The sequence below is a fragment of the Rhipicephalus microplus genome, unplaced genomic scaffold (genome assembly GCF_043290135.1).
Source record: "Rhipicephalus microplus isolate Deutch F79 unplaced genomic scaffold, USDA_Rmic scaffold_26, whole genome shotgun sequence".
NCBI classification, from domain to species: Eukaryota; Metazoa; Arthropoda; class Arachnida; order Ixodida; family Ixodidae; genus Rhipicephalus; species Rhipicephalus microplus.
The window spans coordinates 8,124,973-8,137,403 of record NW_027464599.1 but is presented as its reverse complement, the minus strand read 5'-3'; the positions used below and the strand labels follow the sequence as shown (position 1 = coordinate 8,137,403).

The window sequence follows — 12,431 nt, the reverse complement described above, 5'->3', positions numbered from 1 at the left end:
GTGTGTCGCTTTTTTTTCTTTTCGCTGATAGCTTTGAAGATATGTTCTGATGGTGGTGAGAGTGGAGCACGACTGTCTCCGTGGCGCAGTTGGGTAGCGCGATTTGCATTTAACCGAAAAGTTAGAAGTTCGAGCCCACCCGGTGGTGGTGCGGCAGTTTTTTTTCTTTGGGCTGATAGCTTTGAAGATATGTTCTGATGGTGGTGAGATTATAGCAGGCCTGCCTCCGTGGCGCAATTTGCTAGCGCGATCGGCTGTTAAGCGAAAGGTTGGAGGTTCGAGCCCTCCTGGGAGTGGTGTGTTGCTTTTTTTTTTGCGCTGATAACTTTAGAGACATGTTCTCATGGTGGTGAGATCTGAGCAAGACTGTCTCCGTGGCGCAATTGGCCAGCACGTTCGGCTGTTAACCGAAAAATTGGAGGTTTGAGCCCTCCCGGGAGTGGTGTGTTGCTTTTTTCTTTGCGCTGATAGCTTTGAAGATATGTTCTAATGGTGTTGAGAGTGGAGCACGACTGTCTCCGTGGCCCATTTGGGTAGCGCGATCCGCTGTTAACGTAAAGGTTGGAGGTTCTAGCCCACCAGGTGGTGGTGCGGCGCTTTTTTTTGAGCTGGTAGCTCTGAAGAAATGTTCTGACGGTGGTGAGCGTGGAGCACGACTGTCTCCGTGGCGCCATTGGCTAGCGGAGATCGGCTGTTAACTGAAAGGTTGGAGGTTCGAGCACACCCGGTGGTGGTGCGGCGCTTTTTTTTCTTTGGGCTGATAGCTCCGAAGAAATGTTGTGACGGTGGTGAGAGTGGAGCACGACTGTCTCCGTGGCGCCATTGGCTAGCGCTATCGGCTGTTAGACGAAAGGTTCGATGTTCGAGCCCACCCGGAGTGGTGCGGCGCTTTTTTTCTTTGGACTGATAGCTTTGAAGATATGTTCTGATGGTGGTGAGAGTATAGCAGGACTGTCTCCGTGGCGCGATTGGCTAGCGCGATCGGCTGTTAACCGAGAGGTTGGAGGTTTGAGCCCACCCGGCGACGGTGTGTCGCTTTTTTTTTCTTTTCGCTGATAGCTTTGAAGATATGTTCTCATGGTGGTGAGAGTGGAGCACGACTGTCTCTGTGGCGCCATTGGCTAGCGCGATCGGCTGTTAACCGAAAGGTTGGAGGTTCGAGCACACCCGGTGGTGGTGCTGGCTTTTTTCTATGGGCTGATAGCTTTGAAGATATGTTCTGATGGTGGTGAGAGTGAAGCAGGACTGTCTCCGTGGCGCAATTGGCTAGCGCGGTCGACTGTTAACCGAAAGGTTGGAGGTTCGAGCCCACCCGGTAGTGGTGCGGCGCTTTTTTTTCTTTGAGCTGATAGCTTTGAAGATATGTTCTGATGGTGGTGAGAGTAGAGCAGGACTGTCTCCGTGGCGCAATTGGCTAGCGCGATCGGCTGTTAACAAAAATGTTTGAGGTTCGAGCCCACCCGGTGGTGGTGCGGCGCTTTTTTTTCTTTGAGCTGATAGCTTTGAAGATATGTTCTGATGGTGGTGAGAGTAGAGCAGGACTGTCTCCGTGGCGCAATTGGCTAGCGCGATCGGCTGTTAACAAAAATGTTTGAGGTTCGAGCCCACCCGGTGGTGGTGCGGCGCTTTTTTTCTTTGGGCTGATAGCTTTGAAGATATGTTCTGATGGTGGTGAGATTATAGCAGGACTGCCTCCGTGGCGCAATTTGCTAGCGCGATCGGCTGTTAAGCGAAAGGTTGGAGGTTCGAGCCCTCCTGGGAGTGGTGTGTTGCTTTTTTCTTTGCGCTGATAACTTTAGAGACATGTTCTCATGGTGGTGAGATCTGAGCAAGACTGTCTCCGTGGCGCAATTGGCCAGCACGTTCGGCTGTTAACCAAAAAATTGGAGGTTTGAGCCCTCCCGGGAGTGGTGTGTAGCTTTTTTCTTTGCGCTGATAGCTTTGAAGATATGTTCTAATGGTGTTGAGAGTGGAGCACGACTGTCTCCGTGGCCCAATTGGGTAGCGCGATCCGCTGTTAACGTAAAGGTTGGAGGTTCTAGCCCACCAGGTGGTGGTGCGGCGCTTTTTTTTTTTGAGCTGGTAGCTCTGAAGAAATGTTCTGACGGTGGTGAGCGTGGAGCACGACTGTCTCCGTGGCGCCATTGGCTAGCGCGATCGGCTGTTAACCGAAATGTTGGAGGTTCGAGCCCACCCGGTGGTGGTGCGGCGCTTTTTTTTCTTTGGGCTGATAGCTCCGAAGAAATGTTGTGACGGTGGTGAGAGTGTAGCACGACTGTCTCCGTGGCGCCATTGGCTAGCGCTATCGGCTGTTAGACGAAAGGTTGGAGGTTCGAGCCCACCCAGAGTGGTGCGGCGCTTTTTTTCTTTTCGCTGATAGCTTTGAAGATATGTTCTCATGGTGGTGAGAGTGGAGCACGACTGTCTCCGTGGCGCAATTGGCTAGCGCTATCGGCTGTTAACCGAAAGGTTGGAGGTTCGAGCCCTCCCGGGAGTGGTGTGTTGCTTTTTTTCTTTGGGCTGATAGCTCTGAAGAAATGTTCTGACGGTGGTGAAAGTGTAGCCTCACTGTCTTCGTGGCGCAATTGGCTAGCGCGATCGGCTGTTAGACGAAAGGTTGGAGGTTCGAGCCCACCTGGAGTGGTGCGGCGTTTTTTTCTTTGGACTGATAGCTTTGAAGATATGTTCTGATGGTGGTGAGAGTATAGGAGGACTGTCTCCCTGGCGCAATTGGCTAGCGCGATCGGCTGTTAACCGAAAGCTTGGAGTTTCGAGCCCACCCGGTAGTGGCGCGGCGCTTTTTTTTCTTTGAGCTGATTGTTTGAAGATATGTTCTGATGGTGGTGAGAGTGGAGCAGGACTGTCTCCGTGGCGCAATTGGCTAGCTCGATTGGCTGTTAACCGAAAGGTTGGAGTTTCGAGCCCACCCGGGGACGGTGTGTCGCTTTTTTTTTCTTTTCGCTGATAGCTTTGAAGATATGTTCTGATGGTGGTGAGAGTGGAGCACGACTGTCTCTGTGGCGCAGTTGGCTAGCGCGATTTGCAGTTAACCGAAAAGTTGGAGGTTCGAGCCCACACGGTGGTGGTGAGGCACTTTTTTTTCTTTGGGCTGATAGCTTTGAAGATATGTTCTGATGGTGGTGAGAGTGGAGCTGGACTGTCTCCGTTGCGCAATTGGCTAGCGTGATCGGCTGTTAACCGAAAGCTTGGAGTTTCGAGCCCACTGGGGACGGTGTGTCGCTTTTTTTTCTTTTCGCTGATAGCTTTGAAGATATGTTCTCATGGTGGTGAGAGTGGAGCTCGACTGTCTCCGTGGCGCAATTGGCTAGCGCTATCGGCTCTTAACCGAAAGGTTGGAGGTTCGAGCCCTCCCGGGAGTGGTGTGTTGCTTTTTTTTCTTTGGGCTGATAGCTCTGAAGAAATGTTCTGACGGTGGTGAAAGTGGAGCCTCACTGTCTCCGTGGCGCAATTGGCTAGCGCGATCGGCTGTTAACAGAAAGGATGGAGGTTCGAGCCCACCCGGGGGTGGTGCGCCGCTTTTTTTCTTTGGGCTGATAGCTTTTAAGATATGTTCTGATGTTAGTGAGAGTGGAGCACGACTGTCTCCATGGCGCAATTGGCGAGCGCGATCAGCTGTTAACCGAAAGGTTGGAGGTTCGAGCCCACCCGGTGGTAGTGCGGCGCTTTTTTTCTTTGGGCTGATAGCTTTGAAGATATGTTCTGATGGTGGTGAGAGTGGAGCTGGACTGTCTCCGTTGCGCAATTGGCTAGCGTGATCAGCTGTTAACCGAAAGCTTGGAGTTTCGAGCCCACTGGGGACGGTGTGTCGCTTTTTTTGCGCTGATAGCTTTGAAGATATGTTCTGATGGTGGTGAAAGTGGAGCCTCAGTGTCCCCGTGGCGCAATTGGCTAGCGCCATCGGCCGTTAGACGAAAGGTTGGAGGTTCGAGCCAACCCGGAGTGGTGCGGCGCTTTTTTTCTGTGGACTGATAGCTTTGAAGATATGTTCTGATGGTGGTGAGAGTATGGCAGGACTGTCTCCGTGGCGCAATCGGCTAGCGCGATCGGCTGTTAACCGAGAGGTTGGAGGTTTGAGCCCACCCGGGGACGGTGTGTCGCTTTTTTTTCTTTTCGCTGATAGCTTTGAAGATATGTTCTAATGGTGTTGAGAGTGGAGCACGACTGTCTCCGTGGCCCAATTGGGTAGCGCGATCCGCTGTTAACGTAAAGGTTGGAGGTTCTAGCCCACCAGGTGGTGGTGCGGCGCTTTTGTTTTTGAGCTGGTAGCTCTGAAGAAATGTTCTGACGGTGGTGAGCGTGGAGCACGACTGTCTCCGTGGCGCCATAGGCTAGCGCGATCGGCTGTTAACCGAAAGGTTGGAGGTTCGAGCCCACCCGGTGGTGGTGCGGCGCTTTTTTTTCTTTGGGCTGATAGCTCCGAAGAAATGTTGTGACGGTGGTGAGAGTGGAGCACGACTGTCTCCGTGGCGCCATTGGCTAGCGCTATCGGCTGTTAGACGAAAGTTTGGAGGTTCGAGCCCACCCGGAGTGGTGCGGCGCTTTTTTTCTTTGGACTGATAGCTTTGAAGATATGTTCTGATGGTGGTGAGAGTATAGCAGGACTGTCTCCGTGGCGCGATTGGCTAGCGCGATCGGCTGTTAACCGAGAGGTTGGAGGTTTGAGCCCACCCGGGGACGGTGTGTCGCTTTTTTTTCTTTTCGCTGATAGCTTTGAAGATATGTTCTCATGGTGGTGAGAGTGGAGCACGACTGTCTCTGTGGCGCCATTGGCTAGCGCGATCGGCTGTTGACCGAAAGGTTGGAGGTTCGAGCCCACCCGGTGGCGGTGCGGCGCTTTTTTTTCTTTGGGCTGATAGCTCCGAAAAAAGGTTCTGACGGTGGTGAGAGTGGAGCAGGACTGTCTCCGTGGCGCAATTGGCTAGCTCGATCGGCTGTTAACCGAAAGGTTGGAGTTGCGAGCCCACCCGGGGACGGTGTGTCGCTTTTTTTTTCTTTTTGCTGATAGATTTGAAGATATGTTCTGATGGTTGTGAGTGTGGAGCACGACTGTCTCTGTGGCGCAGTTGGCTAGCGCGATTTGCAGTTAACCGAAAAGTTGGAGGTTCGAGCCCACCCGGTGGTGGTGCGGCACTTTTTTTTCTTTGGGCTGATAGCTTTGAAGATATGTTCCGATGGTGGTGAGAGTATAGCAGGACTGCCTCCGTGGCGCAATTTGCTAGCGCGATCGGCTGTTAAGCGAAAGGTTGGAGGTTCGAGCCCTCCTGGGAGTGGTGTGTTGCTTTTTTCTTTGCGCTGATAACTTTAGAGACATGTTCTCACGGTGGTGAGATCTGAGCAAGACTGTCTCCGTGGCGCAATTGGCCAGCACGTTCGGCTGTTAACCGAAAAATTGGAGGTTTGAGCCCTCCCGGGAGTGGTGTTTTGCTTTTTTCTTTGCGCTGATAGCTTTGAAAATATGTTCTAATGGTGTTGAGAGTGGAGCACGACTGCCTCCGTGGCCGAATTGGGTAGCGCGATCCGCTGTTAACGTAAAGGTTGGAGGTTCGAGCCCACCAGGTGGTGGTGCGGCGCTTTTTTTTCTTTGGGCTGGTAGCTCTGAAGAAATGTTCTGACGGTGGTGAGCGTGGAGCACGACTGTCTCCGTGGCGCCATTGGCTAGCGCGATCGGCTGTTAACCGAAAGGTTGGAGGTTCGAGCCCACCCAGTGGTGGTGCGGCGCTTTTTTTTCTTTGGGCTGATAGCTCCGAAGAAATGTTCAAGTGGTGGTGAGAGTGAAGCAGGACTGTCTCCGTGGCGCAATTGGCTAGCGCGATCGACTGTTAACCGAAAGGTTGGAGGTTCGAGCCCACCCGATGGTGGTGCGGCGCTGTTTTTCTTTGGGCTGATAGCTTTGAAGATATGTTCTGATGGTGGTGAGAGCGGAGCAGGACTGTCTCCGTGGCGCAATTGGCTAGCGCGATCGCCTGTTAACTGAAAGCTTGGAGTTTCGAGCCCACCCGGTAGTGGTGCGGCGCTTTTTTATCTTTGAGCTGATAGCTTTGAAGGTATGTTCAGATGGTGGTGAGAGTAGAGCACGACTGTCTCCGTGACGCAATTGGCTATCGCGATCGGCTGTTAACAGAAAGGATGGAGGTTCGAGCCCGGCCGGGAGTGGTGCGGCGCTTTTTTTTTCTTTGGGCTGATAGCTTTGAAGATATGTTCTGATGTTGGTGAGAGTGGAGCACGACTGTCTCCGTGGCGCAATTGGCGAGCGCGATCAGCTGTTAACCGAAAGGTTGGAGGTCAGAGCCCACCCGGTGGTGGTGCGGCGCTTTTTTTCTTTGGGCTGATAGCTTTGAAGATATGTTCTGATGGTGGTGAGAGTGGAGCAGGACTGTCTCCGTGGCGCAATTGTCTAGCGCGATCGGCTGTTAACCGAAAAGTTGGAGTTTCGAGCCCACCCAGGGACGGTGTGTCGCTTTTTTTTCTTTGCGCTGATTGCTTAGAAGATATGTTCTAATGGTGGTGAGAGTGGAGCACGACTGTCTGCGTGACGCAATTGGCTATCGCGATCGGCTGTTAGCCGAAAGGTTGGAGGTTCGAGCCCTCCTGGGAGTGGTGTGTTGCTTTTTTCTTTGCGCTGATAACTTTAGAGACATGTTCTCACAGTGGTCAAATCTGAGCACGACTGCCTCCGTGGCGCAATTGGCCAGCATGTTCGGCTGTTAACCGAAAATTTGGAGGTTTGAGCCCTCCCGGGAGTGGTGTGTTGCTTTTTTTTGCGCTGATAGCTTTGAAGATATGTTCTAATGGTGGTGAGAGTGGAGCACGACTGGCTCCGTGGCCCAATTAGCCAGCGCGATCCACTGTTAACGTAAAGGTTGGAGGTTCGAGCCCACCAGGTGTTGGTGCGGCGCTTTTTTTTCTTTGGGCTGATAGCTCTGAAGAAATGTTCTGACGGTGGTGAGCGTGGAGCACGACTGTCTCCGTGGCGCCATTGGCTAGCGCGATCGGCTGTTAACCGAAAGGTTGGAGGTTCGAGCCCACCCGGTGGTGGTGCGGCGCTTTTTTTTCTTTGGGCTGATAGCTCCGAAGAAATGTTCTGATGGTGGTGAGAGTGGAGCACGACTGTCTCCGTGGCGCAATTGGCTAGCGCTATCGGCTGTTAACCGAAAGGTTGGAGGTTCGAGCCCTCCCGGGAGTGGTGTGTTGCTTTTTTTTTCTTTGGGCTGATAGCTTTAAAGATATGTTCTGATGGTGGCTAGAGTGGAGCAGGACTGTCTCCTTTGCGCAATTGGCTAGCGCGTTCGGCCGTTAACCGAAAGGTTGGAGGTTCGAGCACACCCGGTGGTGGTGCGGGCTTTTTTCTATGGGCTGATAGCTTTGAAGATATGTTCTGATGGTGGTGAGAGTGAAGCAGGACTGTCTCCGTGGCGCAATTGGCTAGCGCGATCGACTGTTAACTGAAAGGTTGGAGGTTCGAGCCCACCCGGTGGTGGTGCGGCGCTTATTTTTCTTTGGGCGGATAGCTCCGAAGAAATGTTCTGATGGTGGTGAGAGTGGAGCACGACTGTCTCCGTGGCGCAATTGGCTGGCGCGATCGGCTGTTAACTGAAAGCTTGGAGTTTCGAGCCCACCCGGTAGTGGTGCGGCGCTTCTTTTTTGGGCTGATAGCTCTGAAGAAATGTCCTGGCGGTGGTGAGAGTGGAGCACGACTGTCTCCGTGGCACAGTTGGCTAGCGCGATTTGCAGTTAACCGAAAAGTTGGAGGTTCAAACCCACCCGGTTGTGGTGCGGCACTTTTTTTTTGGGCTGATAGCTTTGAAGATATGTTCTGATGGTGGTGAGAGTAAAGCAGGACTGGCTCCGTGGCGCAATTTGCTAGCGCGATCGGCTGTTAGGCGAAAGGTTGGAGGTTCGAGCCCTCCTGGGAGTGGTGTGTTGCTTTTTTCTTTGTGCTGATAACTTTAGAGACATGTTCTCACGGTGGTCAGATCTGAGCACGACTGTCTCCGTGGCGCAATTGGCCTGCACGTTCGGCTGTTAACCGAAAAATTGGAGGTTTGAGTCCTCCCGGGAGTGGTGTGTTGCTTTTTTCTTTGCGCTGATAGCTTTGAAGATATGTTCTAATGGTGGTGAGAGTGGAGCACGACTGTCTCCGTGGCCCAATTGGCTAGCGCGATCCGCTGTTAACGTAAAGGTTGGAGGTTCGAGCCCACCAGGTGGTGGTGCGGCGCTTTTTTTTCTTTGGGCTGATAGCTCTGAAGAAATGTTCTGACGGTGGTGAGCGTGGAGCACGACTGTCTCCGTGGCGCCATTGGCTAGCGCGATCGGCTGTTAACCGAAAGGTTGGAGGTTCGAGCCCACCCGGTGGCGGTGCGGCGCTTTTTTTTCTTTGGGCTGATAGCTCCGAATAAATGTTCTGATGGTGGTGAGAGTGGAGCACGACTGTCTTCGTGGCGCAATTGGCTAGCGCTATCGGCTGTTAACCGAAAGGTTGGAGGTTCGAGCCCGGCCGGGGGGGGGGGTGCGGCGCTTTTTTTTCTTTGGGCTGATAGCTTTGAAGTTATGTTCTGATGTTGGTGAGAGTGGAGCACGACTGTCTCCATGGCGCAATTGGCGAGCGCGATCGGCTGTTACCCGAAAGGTTGGAGGTTGGAGCCCACCCGGGGGTGGTGCGGCGCTTTTTTTCTTTGGGCTGATAGCTTTGAAGTTATGTTCTGATGTTGGTGAGAGTGGAGCACGACTGTCTCCATGGCGCAATTGGCGAGCGCGATCGGCTGTTAACCGAAAGGTTGGAGGTTACAGCCCACCCGGTGATAGTGCGGCGCTTTTTTTTTCTTTGGGCTGATAGCTTTGAAGATATGTTCTGATGGTGGTGAGAGTGGAGCATGACTGTCTCCGTGGCGCAATTAGCTAGAGCGATCGGCTGTTACCCGAAAGGTTGGAGGTTGGAGCCCACCCGGGGGTGGTGCGGCGCTTTTTTTCTTTGGGCTGATAGCTTTGAAGATATGTTCTGATGGTGGTGAAAGTGGAGCACGACTGTCTCCGTGGCGCAAATGGCTAGCGCGATCGGCTGTAAGCCGAAAGGTTGGAAGTTCGAGCCCACCCGGGGGTGGTGCGGCGCTTTTTTTCTTTGGGCTGATAGCTTTGAAGATATGTTCTGATGGTGGTGAGAGTGTAGCAGGACTGTCTCCGTGGCGCAATTGGCTTTCGCGATCGGCTGGTAACCGAGAGGTTGGAGGTTTGAGCCCACCCGGGGACGGTGTGTCGCTTTTTTTTTCGCTGATAGCTTTGAAGATATGTTCTGATGGTGGTGAGATTGGAGCACGACTGTGTCCGTGGCGCAATTGGCTAGCGCGATCTGCTGTTGACCGAAAGGTTGGAGGTTCGAGCCCACCCGGTGGTGGTGTGGGCTTATTTTTCTAGGGGCTGATAGCTTTGAAGATATGTTCTGATGGTGGTGAGAGTGAAGCAGGACTGTCTCCGTGGCGCAATTGGCTAGCGCGATCGACTGTTAACCAAAAGGTTTGAGGTTCGAGCCCACCCGGTGGTGGTGCGGCGCTTTTTTTCTTTGGGCTGATAGCTTTGAAGATATGTTCTGATGGTGGTGAGAGTAGAGCAGGACTGTCTCCGTGGCGCAATTGGCTAGCGCGATCGGCTGTTAACCGAAAGCTTGGAGTTTCGAGCCCACCCGGTAGTGGCGCGGCGCTTTTTTTTCTTTGAGCTGATAGCTTTGAAGATATGTTCTGATGGGGGTGAGAGTGGAGCAGGACTATCTCCGTGGCGCAATTGGCTAGCGCGATCGGCTGTTAACCGAAAGGTTGGAGTTTCGAGCCCACCCGTGGACGGTGTGTCGCTTTTTTTTCTTTGCGCTGGTAGCTTTGAAGATATGTTCTGATGGTTGTGAGAGTGGAGCAAGACTGTCTACGTGGCGCAATTGGCTAGCGCGATCGGCTGTTAACCGAAAAGTTGGAGTTTTGAGCCCACCCGGGGACGGTGTGTCGCTTCTTTTTTCTTTGCGCTGATTGCTTTGAAGATATGTTCTAATGGTGGTGAGAGTGGAGCACGACTGTCTCCGTGACGCAATTGGCTATCGCGATCGGCTGTTAACAGAAAGGATGGAGGTTCGAGCCCGGCCGGGGGTGGTGCGGCGCTTTTTTTTCTTTGGGCTGATAGTTTGAAGTTATGTTCTGATGTTGGTGAGAGTGGAGCACGACTGTCTCCATGGCGCAATTGGCGAGCGCGATCGGCTGTTAACCGAAAGGTTGGAGGTTACAGCCCACCCGGTGGTAGTGCGGCGCTTTTTTTTTCTTTGGGCTGATAGCTTTGAAGATATGTTCTGATGGTGGAGAGAGTGGAGCATGACTGTCTCCGTGGCGCAATTGGCTAGAGCGATCGGCTGTTACCCGAAAGGTTGGAGGTTGGAGCCCACCCGGGGGTGGTGCGGCGCTTTTTTTCTTTGGGCTGATAGCTTTGAAGATATGTTCTGATGGTGGTGAAAGTGGAGCACGACTGTCTCCGTGGCGCAAATGGCTAGCGCGATCGGCTGTTAGCCGAAAGGTTGGAAGTTCGAGCCCACCCGGGGGTGGTGCGGCGCTTTTTTTCTTTGGGCTGAAACCTTTGAAGATATGTTCTGATGGTGGTGAGAGTGTAGCAGGACTGTCTCCGTGGCGCAATTGGCTAGCGCGATCGACTGTTAACCGAAAGGTTTGAGGTTCGAGCCCACCCGGTGGTGGTGCGGCGCTTATTTTTCTTTGGGCTGATAGCTTCGAAGAAATGTTCTGATGGTGGTGAGAGTGGAGCACGACTGTCTCCGTGGCGCAATTGGCTAGCGCTATCGGCTGTTAACCGAAAGGTTGGAGGTTCGAGCCCTCCCGGGAGTGGTGTGTTGCTTTTTTTTCTTTGGGCTGATAGCTTTAAAGATATGTTCTGATGGTGGCTAGAGTGGAGCAGGACTAACTCCGTGGCGCAATTGGCTAGCGCGATCGGCTGTTAACTGAAAGCTTGGAGTTTCGAGCCCACCCGGTAGTGGTGCGGCGCTTTTTTTTCTTTGAGCTGATAGCTTTGAAGATATGTTCTGATGGTGGTGAGAGTAGAGCAGGACTGTCTCCGTGGCGCAATTGGCTAGCGCGATCGGCTGTTAACCGAAAAGTTGGAGTTTCGAGCCCACCCGGGGACAGTGTGTCGCTTCTTTTTTCTTTGCGCTGATTGCTTTGAAGATATGTTCTAATGGTGGTGAGAGTGGAGCACGACTGTCTCCGTGACGCAATTGGCTATCGCGATCGGCTGTTAACAGAAAGGATGGAGGTTCGAGCCCGGCCGGGGGTGGTGTGGCGCTTTTTTTTCTTTGGGCTGATAGCTTTGAAGTTATGTTCTGATGTTGGTGAGAGTGGAGCACGACTGTCTCCATGGCGCAATTGGCGAGCGCGATCGGCTGTTAACCGAAAGGTTGGAGGTTACAGCCCACCCGGTGTTAGTGCGGCGCTTTTTTTTTCTTTGGGCTGATAGCTTTGAAGATATGTTCTGATGGTGGTGAGAGTGGAGCATGACTGTCTCCGTGGCGCAATTAGCTAGAGCGATCGGCTGTTACCCGAAAGGTTGGAGGTTGGAGCCCACCGGGGGGTGGTGCGGCGCTTTTTTTCTTTGGGCTGATAGCTTTGAAGATATGTTCTGATGGTGGTGAAAGTGGAGCACGACTGTCTCCGTGGCGCAAATGGCTAGCGCGATCGGCTGTTAGCCGAAAGGTTGGAAGTTCGAGCCCACCTGGGGGTGGTGCGGCGCTTTTTTTCTTTGGGCTGATAGCTTTGAAGATATGTTCTGATGGTGGTGAGAGTGTAGCAGGACTGTCTCCGTGGCGCAATTGGCTTTCGCGATCGGCTGGTAACCGAGAGGTTGGAGGTTTGAGCCCACCCGGGGACGGTGTGTCGCTTGTTTTTTCGCTGATAGCTTTGAAGATATGTTCTGATGGTGGTGAGAGTGGAGCACGACTGTGTCCGTGGCGCAATTGGCTAGCGCGATTTGCTGTTGACCGAAAGGTTGGAGGCTCGAGCCCACCCGGTGGTGGTGTGGGCTTATTTTTCTATGGGCTGATAGCTTTGAAGATATGTTCTGATGGTGGTGAGAGTGAAGCAGGACTGTCTCCGTGCGCAATTGGCTTGCGCGATCGACTGTTAACCAAAAGGTTTGAGGTTCGAGCCCACCCGGTGGTGGTGCGGCGCTTTTTTTCTTTGGGCTGATAGCTTTGAAGATATGTTCTGATGGTGGTGAGAGTAGAGCAGGACTGTCTCCGTGGCGCAATTGGCTAGCGCGATCGGCTGTTAGCCGAGAGGTTGGAGGTATGAGCCCACCCGGTGACGGTGTGTCGCCTTTTTTTTCTTTTCGCTGACAGCTTTGAAGATATGTTCTGATGGTGGTGAGAGTGGAGCACG

At 53.0% G+C, this 12,431-nt stretch overlaps 1 non-coding gene across 1 annotated transcript; it reads left to right on the top strand.

Moving 5' to 3' along the window:
* The first annotated feature begins 4,036 nt into the window (after positions 1 to 4,036).
* Positions 4,037 to 4,110, top strand: TRNAN-GUU (transfer RNA asparagine (anticodon GUU)). Its single transcript has one exon. It is a non-coding gene; the product is annotated as a tRNA-Asn (tRNA).
* Positions 4,111 to 12,431: the final 8,321 nt, after the last annotated feature.